The sequence below is a fragment of the Euprymna scolopes genome, chromosome 21 (genome assembly GCF_053919585.1).
Source record: "Euprymna scolopes isolate OS-2025 chromosome 21, ASM5391958v1, whole genome shotgun sequence".
Lineage (NCBI taxonomy): Eukaryota > Metazoa > Mollusca > Cephalopoda > Sepiida > Sepiolidae > Euprymna > Euprymna scolopes.
Window position 1 is genome coordinate 59,457,304 of NC_136502.1, and position 20,517 is coordinate 59,477,820.

At 31.3% G+C, this 20,517-nt stretch overlaps 1 protein-coding gene across 3 annotated transcripts in view; it reads right to left on the bottom strand.

The window, feature by feature from the left end:
* Positions 1-20,517, bottom strand: part of LOC145242401 (uncharacterized) — a 513,435-nt gene that overhangs the window by 411,372 nt on the left and 81,546 nt on the right. The window lies entirely within an intron of this gene.

The following is a 20,517-nucleotide window of genomic DNA, read 5'->3' on the forward strand; positions in this document are numbered from 1 at the left end:
GCCCAACTGTGGAAATCTCTTTAATCTTTGAGTCTTTTTTTTTTCAGCTTTTCTCCGTCAATTTGAAGCATTCGATTATATCTTCAAAATACTAAAACCTGAAATCCTGGCTTTCCGGGAAAACTTGGCACACTTCTATTACTGATTATAATAATGAAATAAGTAAATCATAGCAGAAGAAACATCTGACCATTCTCACAGAAGAAACGTTGTTCGCCTTTCTCTACTATCATTATTTTCATAAGTGCTCGAATGAGCTTCAATCTGTGGTTCACCTTGTAAAACGTTCATAACAAAAGCCTGTTTAGCTAGAACCACTAGAAGGAATATTTCTTTCTTCCTCTATGTACTTTGTAATGTGATAACGTAATTGGATTACATATTTTATTTCACATTTTAATTTAAAAATTGATTTTTAAAGCTGAGCAAAACTTGTCAATATTAAGTTTTATTTATTTTCTTTGCTTGAAATTGTCATAAACAAGATTTGTGTACGAAGGGAGAAAGATTTTTTTTTTTTTATCTTCTGTGTGAAAACAGAAATGAAGAGAAGGAAAGGGAGAGATTATAAATAAAGAAAGAAAAGGCAGACAGCTGTTTAAAAGAGAAAGATGACATGTTTGTCAGTATGCACACGTGTAAACAAAAGTGTAAAGAGAGAGAAAGATACATTATGCAGCACACATGCGAAAGAAAAGTTATGGGTCATGAAGAAAAAGCAAAGAAAACGGTTCAAATTGCTGGAAAAGGGCATTTTGATAGTGACTGGCAGGAATACTGGGTGGCAAATGTCTGCATTTCCAGCGATAGCAAGCTATAAATATCACAAACGAAAAGAAAAGGAGCAAATTCTTCCACTGTTTTTAAATGAAATGAACAAAAAACATGTCTTGGACCACTGGCTATAAATATGAGGAATAAACAGTGAATTTATATGTTCCGACATTATGAAAGCTGAGAAAAACACTGAAGGAACAAAATTTATCAATGCAAACTGGCTGCAACATTGGATGACAAAATGAAAGAAACTGCAAAAAGAGTGAACAGCCAAACTTTATATATATAAAAAAAAAAGAAAGGACTTGTGAGTTCATCCATTTTCTTCTCTCTTGCTGATAAGTAACTTTTCTTGAACGTTTTTTGCATCAATATGATTTTTTTCAGTGACTGATTTGCTCAATAACTTCATTATCTTCTCTTTTGTTTTTCTTCCTTTTAGTTACATCTATAATTAAGTTTTAATAAAATTGATATTGTTTAATGATGTAATCTCTCATTTTCGCACGTGTTTGTAATTTATCATCTTTTTTTTATTACCTATGTCTTGAGAATGAGATTATATCATCCCTATGTTTCAGTGTCATTTTTACCACAAATCCAGAGGAACCTATCTTTTTTTTTTTAATCAATTTGTTGCATCTTCGTTTTTCCACCATTCCAAGCAGAATCAATATATATTGTAAAAATTTAATGGAACTTCCATGAACAAAGTTTCTTTCCAAGAAGTATTCATCTGTAGAACGACATTATAGAGCTGCTTCACAAGTGACTACAGAAGTCATTTTCAAGTCCAATCTTAACAAGTTCTTGGGTCATCCTCTTAAGTCAGTAATTCTGTCCTGTTTCAAGCATCGATGTTGTCCCACCACCCATCTGATGAATTCGGTAACCCTTATCCTTGAGTGTCTTTAGGCCTTTGTATGCAAGGAACTATATTAAAAAACAAATGTACATCTGTGCATTTAACGATAAAAACATTATTTCAAACAGAAGTGTGACAAATCAACCAATGGACACAACCTCTAAAGCCAGTATTTTGCCAGGTCTTAAAAATAAGATTTATCTAAAGTGAATATCAATTTGGAATATGAAACAAACATTAATTTAAATAATTGATCAATTATATTCATCTTATTGCTGACGTTTCTCAAAACATGTCAAATCTTTTGAAACTGTCAATAACTAAAAAAATATTTTTTTCCATACAGTTTATGATCTTCATTTTAAATCAATTTTGATACATGAATAAAACATGCAAATTAAAATGTGTACAAGTTCGAAATTGATAAATTTTGTATAAAGTCTGTTTGCAAGCAGCCATTTTGACTATTGCAAGAATTGGTTGCACAGTCTTAATGAAAATCAACAACAGACATACAAACTGCAAAGGGAAAACTATGACCAAATTATTTAAATGGTGGAGAGTTTGGGGGGGGGATAGAAAAATTGTATCATACCTCCAGTTACAAATGTATCTCTATATATAAAAGTGACCTTGTCTGTGTGAGGAACGACCTCCACCAAACTACACTGTCAATTTTTAGTTTACAAACTTGAAACTTGATATATAGAGGATTCAGACATGTGGAACACATTTGATTTAGTTTTTAGCTAGTAAAAATAGCTGCTAACAGGTCAAGATTGAAAAAAATTCAAACTTGTCAGGCGTAAGTCAACTAAACGTGTTTTTTAAAAGTTTTTTCTGTGTACATGTTCGCTATTTCACTTTTGGATGTTCTTAAAGCTTAGAATTTGAAATTTCCTACATGTACTGATCTGTCAGTATTTTCCACTTGAGTATTGTACTATATCACCAGTTACAAATCTCTCTCCTATATATATATATATATATATATATATATATATATATATATATCTAAGTGACTGCTTTCTTTAGGCTTCCAGTAATGGGTTACTAGTGCTGTTTTTATTCTACATTTTTTATAATTCGATGTGCTTTTATGGTAATAACATCTGGTATTAAAATTCAGGGTGGTTATACTTGCATAATAAATTATAATACTTCTTATTTAATATTTCTCTGGTAAATATCTTGCGCTTGATTAACAATGCTTTTAGGCATTTATTTTCTAATAGACAAGTGCCTAAGTTCTACACTTACAACTTTTCTCTTCATTATTAACGCTCTTATTTCTATTAGAGTGATTGCTATAAGGGAGTTTGAGTTATTACTAGTTCTACTGGTTATATTTTTGTTCCTCAGTGTTATTTTTATTGCTGCTATATTGGTCACTTTTTACACATTGTTATTATTTTGTGTGAAAGATTCTGTGCAGCTTAACTGTCATATTTTCATAATTTACTAATATATATTAAAAGAATATCCATTATAGAATGAGTAAAATGAATTCTTCAGACAGTTTGACATCCTTTTATGGAATGGATCATGAATTTTATTAAGGATTCCAGGTATGGCATTTTACATCAGTTACCCAATAAAATACTTATTTTAGATAATTCCTTTCAATCTGAAGATTTAGCAATGAAAATGATTTCAGACTCCAGTGTCACATGTCAACAAACTTTTGTGATCGACCTTCACCCACGACAACTGGACATGGAAAACAAATCTGTTGATAAGATCACTGGAAAAATGGCTGCATCATTCTACTCCTCCATAACAATCCTCTACCTTTATAAGAACCAAGTATGTCCTAAAATGGACTACTGTTACGACATCAGGACAGGAGGTGCTTAAAGAACCATACCTTGCCTTGACAGAGTTCAAAACTGGCTTCGAAATCTAGATGTCTTTTTCTCCTCCCTACAATCTCTTTCTCATAGAAGACATTGCAAACCTTTCTCTGCTCTATTGTTATTTTAATGGTAAGTGCTTGTCTGAGCTTCAATCTACGCCCCTCCCCCACTAAACTTTCACAAAATGCAATAGTTTCTCCTACTCTTTCTCTCTCTCTGTGCTTAAATCTAAATGCAAATTTCATGGACAAAGTTTCTTTTCTAGAACTGCCCACCTATGGAACTGTTTTGCTGTCTTTCCAGCTGACTACAACACGGTCATCTTTAAGTCCAATGTAACAAGTTCTTGATGTCTCACACACTTAATCAAATTCTACCCAATTTCTAACATGAATAACTATACTGTTGTCTCAATGACCACCTTACACACATTAACTTTCATCCTCGAGTAGCTTTTGGGTTTTGATAAGTGGTGACTCCCTTTTAATAAAAAACAAAGAAAACTACTAGTACTACTACTTGAATAATAAAAAAAACAAAGAAAATGATCCAACTTCAAACAGTCACACAAATATAAAACAGAAAATAGACATTTTTTAACTGTTATAGTGAGAGAGAGAGAGAGAAACTGGATTAGATTTAATTGTTATTAATCATCTAATTTAAGAGTCTGGTTTGAGAGTAGGTGGAGAATAGGGTTTGGCTAAGCCATGACAAGTAGCAAAAGCACTTCCCACAACTCCCAGGAGTTATTTAGCAAACATCATTCCCACAAGTGGACATTTTCTATTAACCTCACAAAAGAAGGCAATCTAAAGTTGCTTGAATGAGCTGTGCCCAGATAAGAGGAAAACAAACATGACTACATTAAATTGTATCACAAGTTTTAAAAGAAATTATGTATTAAACAATAACACTATTTAAGGTGCATTCATTCAGTCTGCATTTTTAAGATTAAAATTACGGCGAGAGATGATAAATTTTGTTTCAAACTTCAGCTTATCCATGGAAATCCAAGTTCAATACAGAGTTGACTCCTTAGATTCCACAATATATCCAACATGTCGTATGCATATTCGACTAACTGCCAACTTAAAAGGAGTCTGTTGGACAAGAATACAACTTCTACCTTTTACAAGCATTGACAACTAGCAATTCCTAAGACTTTCTGTCATGATGCAGCAGCAATCCCGAGTGGATTGATTCGATTTTGTCACTTAAAGATGAAGTGTTTATGGAATATTAAATCCTCAGTCGCATGCGTATCCTGGTTCAGAGTTCGTAGAGATTTTCAATGTCCATTTACTAGGCTTTTCAAAGTTTTTCAAGGCCTTCTCCAGATAAAATTCAAGTTTTCAAAACAGAATTTGGGAATTTTTTACAATCCACAGCGATTCGAAAAAGTTGTAAAAAAAATATACATCAAATAAATGTTACTATAGCCAATAAAAGTTACTTTGCAATTTACCTGCATCATTTTTTGGTGTTTTTAAGTAGTTTTAAATGCTTTTTATTTCATCTAAAATATTAACTCTTGTTGGCTTTTACATTTCTAACCAAGATGGCTGCAATCTTTTTTTTTAATTTATAGCGGCCACCACTACCCCTTCCCCTTGTGCTCCCCTCAAATTAAATTATAAATGAAAGCAAAAATAGAGGGAGATTTGAATCCTCCTTCCTCCCCCCAAAAAACAAGAAAAAATTTTTGATACTAAGCTGGTTATATCCCTTTATCACAAAACTACTTTGGATAGTTTTGTGATAAAGGGACATAACTCTTGTATGCACAATTTCAGAACAATGTACAGGGTGGCTACAAAGTCACGCACCAATGTTAATATTTATTTTTTTATTAATATAATTTTTTTAATTTTATAACTTTTTTAATTAATATTGGCGCGTGACTTTGTGGCCACCCTGTATTTCAATCTTTTTTTCAGTATTTATAGTATTAATACTTAAAAAAATAATTTTAGTCTTTATTTCGATGTTATTTTTAATATTTCAGCACAAATTTTTACTCGACATAAAGAATCAAGAAATTTTCTATATTTTCAAGAATTTTCCAAGGTAATAATAGAAATAAGGACTTTTCAAGTCTGTATGAACCCGGCTGATTAAATAAACAGGTAATGTTACATGTTAAAAGATGACAAAAAACAATTCAGATGTTTTCCCAAATTATGGGAAAGGAATAAAGAGGATGGTGAATGAAAAAGCAAAGCATATCAAAACTGCATAAGTATAAATACTGTGTATAGAAAAGACGCTGTGAAGATTAGACATCCAGATTAAATAACACACTCCCACAAAAATTCACGAGGTAAGAAATTCTGAACAATACATATAGGTCTTCAATTGCAGAGCACATTATAAATAGCCATAAATTTCAATGTTGACATTCTCCATTCTGAGCAAGTCACCCACTCCCTATCATTTCAAAATTTTAGAAACTATAATCTATGTAACCTTCTCTCTGAACTCAATGTAGTTTCTATTTCATTTTTTTCTTGTCCTTTTTTTTTCCCTGTAAATCTTAAACACTGTTTATTCTTAACAATATCTCGATTTAGTTGTGGTGAGTGAGATATATTGTCTGTTTATTGACATGATTAAATGCTCTGCTGTACATTATTTTAAACAGGTGTACCCAAGCCATGAAAAATGCTGGCAAAATATTTACATCGATATGCAGTCTAAAATGTCAGTAACATTGAATATCTTTCATTAAAATGGATATTAAAGAGAATAACATGTTTATTTACATGTATATAATCACAATAGCAATAAATCAAGCTTGTTGATAGAAAAACATTGCAAACACCTGAAAATACAATTTTTAAAAAAATTTATTGTTACTGTGGTTATTTCCCTTTGTCATCTATTGTACTAGATGTGAGAGCTAATCAACTTACAACTCACTCATCTCTTTCTAAGATTTTTATGTATTTCACTCGCTCCTAATTAAATGTTGATTCAACCACTATTTCTTTCAAAGCATTTAGAGAAAGAATAACTTTTTCAGTGTAGTCATCTAATTTAAATACATGTGCATGTCCACCCTACAAATATGTATCTAGATTATATGACAAAGTCCCCTTACTTCTAATTAATAATAATAATACATGTATATAATAAGCATAATACAGAAGTAGACACACTTATTTCAATTATGCAAGAATGTCTTAACATCTTATAGTTTATAAATTTTTGAATGAAGACAAAGTAGTATAGATAGTGGTGATTGCGATTATATAAGTCACTGGTACATCTAATACACACAGGCAGTGTGTGTGTGTATATATAAACACACTGCATGTATGTGTGTGTATATATATATATATATATATATATATATATATACACACACACACAAATACACATTGGTCTTTATTATAAAGGATTGTTTCATTATTGCTTATTATTTTATAGAAGGGATAAAAAAAATAAAACTAGACATTTAATGGTGTCACCTTGTACATAATTTGTTAATAAATCCCTAATTTCTCATTAAATTACATTGGCGATAAATTGGCAATCGACTTTAAGGTCAGTAAATTAAAATTAAATATAAGTAAGTATTTTGTAAACAATAAAAAAAAACCAGCAAGAATGGAGGAGTTCATTCAATCTGCACATTTAGCCATGAAAATGTACTTTTGTACTCAAGTGTGACAGATCTGGCAAAAAACAGAGCCACTTACATCTGTACAAGAAATGGAAAATATAAAGACTGGATAAAAATCAGCATACATGGCTCAGATTTTTCAGTAGTTAACCACTTGAGCCAAAATGAGTACAGTTCTAATATTAATATTCTGCTTAGCTTTTTTTTTTTAGCTTCAGAAGGGACTACAAAGAGCAAATCAGAATTCTCAACACATGCACACACATACTGATGCAGGGCTTATGAAGAAGCTGAAGTCCTACCTAACCAATATTCCTGGTGAACCAAGTGCAAAAGAGATCCAGACAATTGCATTTAAGGGAACAACAATGATACTAAAAAGAGCTCTCGGTTGGTTTCAATAAAAAGCAGGGCAATGTTGGTAGCTGGTTTGGCTGCCCCATACCCAGCGTTACAATCTTCAAGGGAAGAAAATATAAAAAACAAAAGCAATACACACACACAATGCCTTGTAAAGTAACACACACATACAGTCCTATGAATAGTCACAATGTTTAATTCTCACACACATATACACTGACAAGAAATTATACACACATTCACTTCTAATGCTTGTAACTGTAAACATGCATCTGTGTGCATTCACTGCAATAGTCGTGATTGTACGATTTTGTGTTGGTCTAAAGTAACTGCTCGATACTGACACAAATTGCAATGTTAATTGTGTTAATTGCAACAGAAAAATTCTCCCTCTAAATAACATTAGAGCTCCAGTTTAAAACAAGTTTTATTTTTTAGATGTTATAAAAGTAGTCATTTTTTTCTACTGCACAACAGACTTGTAAATAAGAATTCTTAGCACTACCAAATCAAAACATAAGTCCAACTAAACACAATCCATTAATTAAGAGCCTATCTACCTCAAAGGCACACAAAACTCAACTGCCTGAAACTAATAGACTATAAGACACCTAGAGTGCCAACAGACTACGCTGCTGAAATATACATATCACTGGTCCATTGCAGAAGATCACCCAGCTATCCACTTGAAAATAATGGCTAGCCTTATCTATTAACTTATAAAGATTACTTTCATAGTTCCATATATGGATGACTATTAAATTTGGAAAACCCTGAGCTAATCATAATCAAAGTGGGAAACCTCGTATCCGTAGAAGCATTGTTTTTTTGTTTTTTAATTTTTTTTTTTTTCAACTGAACAAATTGAATTCTGGGTGTTTAACTCCAGATCAGAAATATTTCCATTTTCTTGTGTGGTTTCTCTTCCTTTTGTCAAATATCTCTCGTTCATTTGCATGCATTGTAAACGCACATCACAATAAACGTGCAACTGCATGTTTTATACAGATATAATGCTCAAAATTTGCTTAGTTTTAACAGTTTATCACAGCAATCGTCCAATCATCAGAAGAGTGTCACAGATATCAACCAAGATGCTAAAACTGGATGAATTGAGTTATCTACCCTTCTTTATACTAAACAGGGACCCATGGAAATTCCATGGTTGTATCTTTCATCTATTGCCTATTGTTATCATGCTTAAGAATATTTCTATTCTATGAACGTCCAGCTCAAATGCCATATAACATCATTGTACAACTTTTGTCCAAACTGAAATATATTTAGCAAAGTACCCTGGTTAATGTAATTTCAGAATATATCTAATTATGTAGATATATGTATTGTATGTATGTATTGTATATTTGTAGATGTCCACCGTAATGCAAACTCCACAATATTATTGTACCATTTTTGGAGAGAACAGAAATTACAATTTGGTTGTAGCCCAAAGGCCAAAAAAATGTATTTTAGTTAAAGTCTCATGTTCAAAACAACAGCAACATTAGATAAATTTTTTAATTACTATTTTTGCACTACGTTTTCAGAAATGTCATCTTTTTAAAAAGGAATGGAAGGTGAAATGTACAAATGAATATGAAATTACTTTAGTATTTTATTATACAGATTTTTCAATGTTATTTGCTATTGTTTCTAATCATTCAATCACTAACAGACTATTTTTTTTTATATTTTTATTTCATGTATTTTAATTATCAGCTGTACTTAATTGGTATTACTCGGGTTAATGTCATTTTAATCATTTTTTTTTTTTTGCAGATTTTAAAACAGAAATATTCTTAAGCATGATAGCAATAGGCAATAAATGAAAAGTTATTTTAAAAGTTATGCATAAAAAGAAATTAAATTTTATTAAAAATTAATACAGATGAGAAAATAGATTTTGATGTGAGGAGAGGATTCCTGTTTTAACATTTAAGTTATCTCCTGTACATTATGAGTTAATCATAGAAACAAAGACACTGTTTAACTCAACACAGTAAAACAAGTTTAAATAATTGATGTCATGTTAGATCAATAATTGTAATAAACGAAGAGACTATTACTTAGTAAAAAAAAGTGTTTATCATTTAACTAAAATAGAGCAATGATGAGATATTTTTAAATGTAAACTGATTGTTACTTTTTAGCTCATAATTAAAAAGTCTCTTCTATTAATCTTCCGGTTTGGAAGAAATGTTTTTGAAAGAAATAGAAGTACAGTACATTTTGTAAAAAACAAGTTACAATAATTAAAAATTGGAAAGAAACAAATTACTATTAATACAATGCTATTTAGGTATGACTTGGAAAATCTGACCAACAAATCATTTGTTCATGCCACATATGCCATTTTAGTTGCTTTTTTGGGTGGGGATATTGATAGATAAATGTATTCGCATATCGTTTTACGGGGAAATATTGTTCCCTTTTATGGAAGTATATCGTAAACACGCATCACAATAAACAATAACATGCAACTGCCAAGTGCATGTTTACACATATAATGCTCAAAATTTGCTTAGTTTTAACAGTTTACCACAGCAATCGTCCAATCAGAAGAGTGCCACAGATGTCAACCAAAATGATGAAACTGGATGAATCGAGTTATCTTTACAGAGAGGGACCCATGGAAATTCCATGGTTGTATCTTTTATCTATTGTCTATTGCTATAATGCTTAAGAATATTTCTATTCATACAAAGAACATTTATAAAATATAGTTATCCAAATGCCAAAGAGAATGCTCCTCATCAAACGAAAAGGAACAAGGTTCCTCTCAACTTATATCGGTAATGCTTTCCCATAAAATGATATTTGAATATGTTCATTTCACAAAAACAATAACAAAAATGACATTTATTTGCGATATATCTCCTGCCACTAGAAAGTTTTCGTAGCCATCTAATAGTAAATGCACCAGATTTCTGTCACTAGGTTCCTGATTTTAAATCTTGCTAGATTCAGCCAAGCTGATAAGTCAAAATATGATGAAATGTGTGTTTATGAATTATATTTTTATATACATCCTAGCTGGAATACATATCCCAGAATGGGTTGTTAATATGAATGAAAATGCTCTTTTAAACATAAACGTGACCAACTTGGAAAGCCTTTTATAGAAATGCATGGCTGGATCTAAAACAGTTTCCTTTTACCTCATCACCGATTTTATCATTTAATCTGTATGTTCTGTAGTGAAAATGTTATTTCAAACTTAACCAACCTAATGAACATTTTTAGCGATGCATGGCTGCATCCAAGAATTTAATTATGATCGTTTATGAAACATTGCAAGTACACTTCAATCAGAAATCAGTATTTATTCAAAAATAAATAACACTCCCACCATCAAAAATCTCTACTTCTTCAACGATATGGATTAAACTTAACTAAATAGGAGGAGGGGGTCAATGCATTTCCACAACAACTAGAAGTGAACCACCACTGCTGAAATGTCTTTCGTCAATCTCAAGTGGTTATTATCCTCAACTTTTCCTAACTACCAAGTAATTATTACCTTAACTTGAAAAGACTAGAAGGTCATCTCAAACTGTTTTCGGTACAATCCTCAACACAAAACTATTGTTGTTAAGATATTTTACTTGCCTTTTAAGACGAGTTTCTCTATTTTTATTGTTACTTTTCAGACAAGGCATTTAAGTACTTAAACATTATTCATCATCATCCTCATCATATTCGGTTTAATGTAGAGTTTACATGTTAGCATGAATTGGATAGCTTTTCAGAAATTTATTTTAAAACTAACATAACTGACCAGGTTATTATTTATATCTCTTCCTCTCAAATCCATCTTTATCCTTTCCTACCATATTTTTCATTGCCCCCCCCCCCTGAGAAATAAATCTGCTATTTCAACTGTTATACATCTACTGACCCAAGAACATTTTCTAAGCTTGCCTTTAGGACACACATTACACATCTATATCATATCATTCATATATCATTTCTCTCTATACAACTCATGTCCTGAACCTTGACCAAGTTTATGTCCACAGATCATCACAGTTATATATATATATATATATATATATATAATGCATTCAGTGGAAGAATGATGTAAGCGCCAAAAGTTGAAATTTTGAGATTTTTGTCAACAAAATACATAATATATCAAGGAGAATCTAATCACAAAAAAAATCATTGCTGAATTCAAAGTATTTACATTAAGATAAGCGTTTGGATATTTGATATACATCTGTTAAAATGTGGATACTTAAGACCATAGATTTTCTTTAAACTATCTACCTAATTATGCTCTATTTGTTTTAATTTTTCCAGACTTGCAAATCAACGAGCACGAACATTGGTGTTCATTAAAGTCGAACAACTTAAAAAGGTTGAATTTTGTAAGCCCTTCTCAAATATGACTGGAAGAAACAAGAAAGGTTGACCAGTGGGAAAGAGAAACAGCAAAATGGAAGAAAAATAATGGAGAAAAATATTTTAGTAGTTCTTCAAAATGCATTGTAGGCAAGCGCAGGCTTGGAGAAAAAAATGTTTCGTAAAAATAGATGGCCTGGCAAAGGTTGTATTAATATTCAAATTATTCTGGAAAACAAAACAGAAGGCATGCAACAATTGTATACCATGTAAAGTCTGAAGGGGAAACGTTCAAAGTTTGCAAAGAAGCTTTCCTAAACATTCATGCAATTTCTGATAAACGTGTTTTAAGTGCTTTGAGGAAAGAAAATAAGCAAGGTGTACTACAGAAAGATTTTAGAGCAAAGAACACACCTAAAATTAACAATAAGTTGATGAAGGATGAGGAGCCAGGGTTAAAGAACACATTGAAAAGTTTCCAACTTTTAAGAGTCATTATTCAAGAGCTCATTCTCTAAACAAAGTTTATTTACATACAGGTAGTCTGACTAGTGTGAAAAGTGTATTCTAAGCATATGTTTGGATGTTTGAGGATCATGGAAGAAGCACTCGTGACCCTTGACTATTATAGACGAGTATTCGCATCCTAAAACATTGGAGTATGTCCTCCAAAGTCAGACTCTTGTACAACCTGTGACAGACTGAATGTGAACCTTCAGAACTCAAACGATTTGCAAACAATTAGTAAATCCTTAAAATTGCATAAAGTATGGCTAACGAGGCATAATAATAAGAATAATGACAATTTAAATGTATTAGCAATTTGTGTAGATCTGCAGCAAACTCTTAACTCCAAGACTTACCTCAGGAATTGCATATTACAAACGTAAAATGTGGACCTACAATTGGAGTATTTTAAATTTAAAAATGAATTGGCCTATCATGTATGTGTGGGATGAACTGACAGTAAAGTGAGGCAGCATCGAGATAGCAAGCTGTCTAAACCATTAGATAAAAGAGAATACTTAAACCAAGCAAGAAAAACAACTGTACATTTTTTTCTGATAATTGCCCTGGACAAAAAAAACATAACTTAACCTTGTATTAATGTACTTCAGACAGATTCACAGTGGTGTATTAAATTGTATAGCAAATCATACATCGGTAGCACAGTAAGACACATGCATATTAGAATCAAGGAACACTTACAAACACAGACCTCTTCTGTTCACAGGCACTTTCACACATGCAGCAATACAACAAATCCATCAGAGTAGATATTTTAGCCACTGAACACAACGTTGGTAACATTCAAATCAAATAATCAATTCTGATTGCTAAATTAATCGCCGACATGAATTAGGTTCATCATTCTTAATTTAATTCACACCATCCCACGATAATAAAAAAATAAAAAACAAATAAAATAAAACTAAGATTATTGCATATAATCATCACTACCTAACAAATAACCACTCAAATATTAATTGAATACATCTACCATTTATTCAATATTACTTCATAAAGAGCCACTAAAGTTTTAATGAATACGTCTACTACCACCAACCAACTAATCTATCTATATATCTATAAAAGTGAAAGTGTGTCTGTCTGCATATATTTCCCGACACAATAACTGTCAATTTTCAGTCTACAGACTCGAAATTTGATATACAGGGTATTGAGATTTGGGAAATCTTTGTAATCAGTTTTCAGCCAGAAATTTGGCTGTTAAGGGGTCAAAGTTCAACGATTTGACCTTTGAGAACTCTACCAAACTCCTCCACCAATTTTAGGTATAAACACTTGAAATTTTAGATTTCGGTTCCTTAGACATGGATCTAACTTGATTTAATTTGAGCCCAAAACAATAAATGTTAAGGGGTCATAATAGGGGTCAAAGCTTTTTAAAAATTGATCTCTGCGGTCTCTACCAAATCACTCAAAGAATTCCGAAATTTTACACAAAGGAGATAGTGCAAGCTTTCTAATCAGTTTGGGTCGAAAATTTGAGCTACCAATATATAAATGTATGTATGTTTGCATGTCGGTGTAAAACTTTCGACAGAGGCGACGGATTTTCAAAAGATCAGTATTGTTTTGAAGCTTGACCCTTCATTACTGAAAAATTAGCTAAAAACATTCATTTCTTCACTCTCAACTGCGCACTTTTCTACAGGGGGGGGGGAAGGGTCGCTTTTTTCACCGATATTTTCGAAAGTCATCCCCTCTTTTTGATTGTCTAGCCTTAATTTAAACCTATATCACTTCCGGTTTGGCTCGTGGTCGTAGCAGCAAAGACGTCACATTTTTTTCCTGTTCTTTTTTTTCTCCTTTGTGGTACGGGTTTAAGAGCTTGCCTTCCTACTACCACTTTTTTTTTTTTTTTTTTTTTTTTGCTCAACATACACCTCCAAACACCCGGGCAATGCCGGGCACCCATGCTAGTTATAATAAAATAACAAATATATATGTTACTGATCCATTTAACAGATCTATTAATAACAATATATAACAATTAAATAGTAATTTTATGATGTGTGAGTGAGATGGGTGTGGTCATGTAGGCTACATGCAGACCAGCACATATGTGTATATGAGGATATGTACTGTATAGTATATGTGGATGCATGTGTATATGGCTTAATTGATTTATAAACATGGTATGTGAGTACATGAATATATGCTCATGCAAGTCTATACCGTTTAATTGATTTCTTAAAATAAGCTTAATAATAATCGCACATAGCAAATAAGCCATAATAGATCAAATGCATAAATTCAAATAAACAAAAGGATTGAAATTATTTCAACCTATTTCACCAGAACACCTTGAGTAAATAATTATGATTAATATAATTGTACTATATGAATTAAATAATATAAGAATTAAATTTTTAAAAAAGCATAAGAGAGCGAATTTAAATAATTAATCTCAAATACAATACACTTAAAATTCTGGATTAAATTAGAACTCGCCTTATAGAAAAGATAACATAGTTACCGGCCTTAGATCAGCTCTATAATTGTCGTCTCGCTTTATTAATTAACTTAATTCAATTCAAATTCTATTATTTTAACCGTTTCTCAACTAGAACGCAAAAAATAAAAACAAATTAATAAACAATAATTATGTTTTGAATACAAATCATTTATAAGTGCAGGTACAAATAAATATAAATAATGCTGAATTTACGAAAGTTTCTCACAAAAAAAAAACAAAAAAAAACTAATATTAAAATAAAATACTAAACACATTTCAGGCCATTGTTTGCTGCGAGACTGTTACTGTTTACAGAAGTACGTATGAACCAAAGTCAAACACATATCTGACGAAGAGATCTTAAAATATTATAGAGCATTCCATGAAACAAGTAGTTTCCAAGATATAAAGAAATTATAGCTTCAAAAAGTTGGGGATTACTTTTTTATATTAATTTTACATAAAATGAGCACTCACTTTATAGCCAACTTTTAGTGGGTTCAGTGTTTGGTAATTCTTTTGGGGGTGGTATTTTGCAATTGTGTACTAGTAGACCGACACAAAACCTACCTTAAAAAACTTTTCTGTATACCCGAAAGGGTGTGCTAAAAATGAATATGACATTTAAATTTTCTCCAAATAAGTATTTTTCCAGGTATTAAGCAATGTAATTCTTTGTTATAAGTGGTGGCCATTGTTGTATGTGCAAGTGCACATATTTTTGCTTAATACCCAGAAAATACTTATTTGCAGAAAATTTAAATGCGATATTCATTTTCAGCAAACCTGAAAACCTATAGAAAACAAGTTTTTTAAGGTAGGTTTTGTGTTAGTCTACCAGGCCACAAGCAACACCCCACCCAAAGATCCCCCATCCTCAGAAAAGGTGGTCATAAAGTGAGTACTCATTTTAGGTTAAATTACTATAGAAAAGAGAATTCCCACTTTTCGAAACTATAATTTCTTTATATCTTAGAAACTACTCATTTCCTGGAATTTTAAACGTCGCTTTTTCATTTTCAGCACCCTCAAAAACCTATAATAGTGGTAATTTTAAAAAATGTTTTGAGGGTGAAAAATACTGCACCTGTACTGTAAAAAACTGCCCAAAATAAGCTCTGGGTGATGGATGATCCACTTGATGTTGGACCTTAAGAGCAAATGTCACATAGCCCACTACACAATTCAGGTCATTATCTTTCCAACAAGCCATCATTTGTTAAATTCTGATCAATAGTCACCGAGATTTGGAACTTGCCAAAAAAAAAAAAAAAAAAAAGGTGGTGTGTGTGTGTATGTATATATATATATATATATGTGTGTATATATATATATATATATATATATATATTTATGACGTTTCTGAATTTTTTAGATGAGGATTGATTATTCGTATTATTTGGATTCATCGAACTACTGTTCTGAACTTGAGTGTGATTTTCACGTTTCAGTCAATGTAACCAACCTTCTTCAGGTGTATCTTGTTGAATTCTGGAATTTGGACGGAATTTCACAGGGGTAGCATGGTCTTGTTCCGTCAGCCATGACTGGATAGAGGTCCTAAGGAATTCGCAATTGTATTTTTCAGTTGCCCACACTGAGGATTGAACCTTCACAATCTTCACAAGAAGGTCACTTTTTACAACTGATTTTTCCAAGTACTCTAACCACTGCACCACGGGTCCTTGGAAATTGTCATGTTATGTCTAATTCAGAAGCAAGTTCTTAGTTGTGCATGGATTGACTTTGACTAAGGCTCTCAATTGATCGTTGTCAACATCCGATGGCTGACCACTACACTCATCATCTTCAAGACTCTCGTCGCCACCACAGAATTTCTTAAACACTTCATTGATATCACGAGCCGTTTCAATAGCTTGAATTGAAATAAGAAAATTGTGTATTTTTCATCTTGTATTCAACATTTTGAAAAGAAAACAATTGTCTTAAAACGATTGTTTTCTTTTAAATGATTAGATAGAGTGAAAAATACTCTTTAAAATAATTTATAAATTAAAAGGTATTATAACGAAAACTTATTTGAAAATACATCCTTTGAAATCAAAATTTAAAATTCTGCAAGAACTTTCTTCTGAACCTAATACTTAATATATAGTATGGATTTCAAAAGTTAAAATATAAAAAAATAAAAAAACTTAGGTGCCATCAGCTAGAATCAAAACTCAAACATTTAGTGCTCCAGCCATGTTGCCTACTGTTTGAGCTATCAACAAATGAGAAAAATTTTAAAACTACTTCAAGCTAGGAATGAATTTGCGAATGCACAAAAGTAATAGAAATATGTTGGCAAGTTGAAATGAACATTTTTCATTTCAACTTGTAGACATATTTTTATGTGTTATTCATCTATAAAAACAAAGATTTTACTCATTATAAATCATCTTTAATGTATGATTTCTATTTTCTGTTAATTTCAGTGTTATGTGACCAATAGTTTAAGAGTTTATCGGTTAAATAGTTTCACACAGATGCACACACATATGTACATCTGTTTTATTTATATAGATTCAAAATATAAAAGTACTTGTTATTCAGAAGAGATTCTGAATTTATAAATATCCTTGAAATCTTGCACATTTTTTAAAGATTAATGGGATTTTTCCCAACGTTTAGGTTGGTTTGATTTTGCACAATGTTTATGTTGGCTTGATGATTAATTTTTATTAACCACAACATATAGCATTTCTGAAACCTTCACATTTTAAAGAATTTTTCACTTGTTTGAAGTTTACACCTTTAGTTAGGAGTTATGAAAATTTGACTTCTGGATACAAAATAGCAAATTTTATAAATTCCAAGTCCTAATTCAGTTGCTAATTATGCTACTAGAAGAAATGTGGCTCTTGACCTTGATAAGTGATAAACAGTAATAATAAATTGATTTACGTCTTTGGAAACTGTCAGAAAGATCATTTTTCAGTCATTTTTCATTCTATTCATATCAAACATTTGAACATTCTACTTCCCCACCCAATTTCTGACTTACTACCTTTGCATGTGCAGCTATTTTGCTTTCAACTTTCTCTTTTTAGAATTCACAAAAGTTAAAATTTAAAAAGAAATAAGATTGTTAAGTTGGGTCTAAAAAGCAAAGAGAAAAAAAAACAAGTCAAACCCATCAGACATAAAATCAAATGGGCAGAATTCTTCTTCCACATCAACGGAATTACATGATAGAAACCATTGTTTCAGTCAAACAATTTAAAATATTTGAACGAGTTTATCCTTCATGTTGGCATGTCTACAGTTGAGGGTAGGGGTGAATTTGGACACACCCAATCCACTAATTTAAGATTTTTACTTCAGTAGCTTGCATTTTATTTTATTTTTTTTTAATGGAGAACAAACTACAAAAATAAGTGTAATCACGTTTAATTTGAATACCAAGATGAGATTAAATGTAACAATACAAAAAGGGTCAGAGAGTTTACTTTCAAACTCATGGCGTCTTCCTGTTTTGTCCTTTAGGTCTCGCATTCCATGAGGTATGCTTCTGACAAAGGTGGAATAATTGCTGTTTTGATTGGCTTTTCTAAATGAGTAATATGTGAAAAGTTTCAACTATCCAACTATCTCATTAGCTAACATCTTTTTAACCTTCATATTTAATGAGTCGTTAGAAAAGGAAGAGGGAGAATATAGAGCTGAACACAATGGTAAACAAGTTCAGATAGTCACAGAATTAAAAATAATGGTATAATATCTACGGCGCATATATGATAATCCTGTTGACACTAGTTCTTGTTAGATCACCAAAATTAAGCAAACTGAAGTCTGATCAGTACCAGATGGAAATACTAGGCACTGTACATCATCTCTTTTGACCAGAACAAACATACAACTAGGAACCACATGTGAAATTTATATTCATAGAAATTTTCTCTATCACTGGAAGCTAGATGATTGTCCAGGGCAAATACCATACCAGGTATTACGAAATGTATATAAAAAAATATATAAGCACAGGAAACCTAATATGAGTATAAGTAAAAAAGAAAATTGAATATTAACCATTACAAGCTCTCTGCAATTATCCCTGATCAGAAATAAAGATGGTTTTGATCAGTGTTGTATGCATGAGGACATGCATTGAATGCATCTAATGCAAAAAACATTAAAAGAGGCGTTTTTTTTTTATGAAAAAAAAGTTTTTTTGTATTTACTGAACGATTTGTATGGTCAACATCTGGAATGCAAGTCTGGAGTGTTCAAATAACAGGGAACTCGCATCAGTGATGGGTGCAAATACATGAAAAATAACTAAAGAGGAAGTTCGAAAACAGTGTGTATTAACAGCTGATAAGAGATTATTTACATACAAACAATAAATTTAAGCTGTTTATGCCAATTTATTGATTGCTAACAACAACAAAACAATCTTCCATGTGATTTATTCGCTTCATAATGAGTTTCTGTTAGAGATCTGCTAACTAGCGATGCGATGAGAGTGGCCAATGGCAAAAAAATCTTTCCACTTTCAATTTAGAAATAGATCACAATTTCTTTGAAAATAGAAAATAAAATCTAAAGAACATTTGAACACAAATACTAAATATCTGTTCAAGAAATAGAATTGTATAAAACTGGTGTTGCATTGTTGGTTGCAGGGCAATGTCAGAAGGCATGCTGGTCGATTATTATGATTATGTTTCATGGTTTAAATGGAATGTCAGCTAAAATAGGTATTTTAGAATACAATATTTATTTACAATAACTTTGGATGTTATCAAACAGGAATTTCAGCTGACAACTTAGGAATTTCTAGATAAATATCATAGATTATGTATAAATCTCAAGTGATGATCCTAGTGCTACGTTTATTAATGACATCATGAAAGGGAGATAGATTTTGATATACACGTACAGCTTAGAGTTTGGTCATCGTTGGAGACAGACAGAAGCAGAGAAGTCATAATGGCTCTGAACCTCAAGTAATCTGTCGGGCAATGTCAATAGAATCTAGAACTTAGGACAAGCATGCAATTTTTCAAGGGGGGAAACATTTCTGGAAATAAAAGTTGCTGGAAATACCAGTCATAATTGTTATACAATTCGACAAATAGAAAAACTAGCAATGATCACATATGTCACACACAAATATATATGTAAACACATGAACGTTGGATGACACAAATAAATGTTAGATACACTGTTATATAGAACCCCAGTATGCAACATACGTTAATTTGGTCATTTGTTAATATGCCATTATATATCACTATTTGTTATATTAAATTAAAAGCAAAAAAAAAAAAAAGAGAAATAATAGTTAAAAAAATTAATTTTTTTAAAACCAATATGCAATTTAGTTAACCTTTCAATTGATTATCCTGTATGCATGAAAGATGGTGTGTCTATTGTATAAAGTTGAATTAACTTGACATTGGGCGTTTTTACTTTACCATTACTGCGAGAAATGAGTATAACCATGCCATTTAGATAAATAGGTAATCGCTATCTTTTTCTTGGCATTTTTTAAAAGCGATTTTCAAATTTAATTGTATCAATTTAAAAAAAAAAAACAAGAATTTTTCTTACTAACGAGTTACCACTTATCCTAAAGCCACTCGAAAATATGTGGATTACCATTTTAATTATGAAACGCATTATTGAAGAATCAAAATTTGATGACTTATGAGGATAGTTTAGGACAAGCATTTGTCGACAGTGGATTTGAAAATGA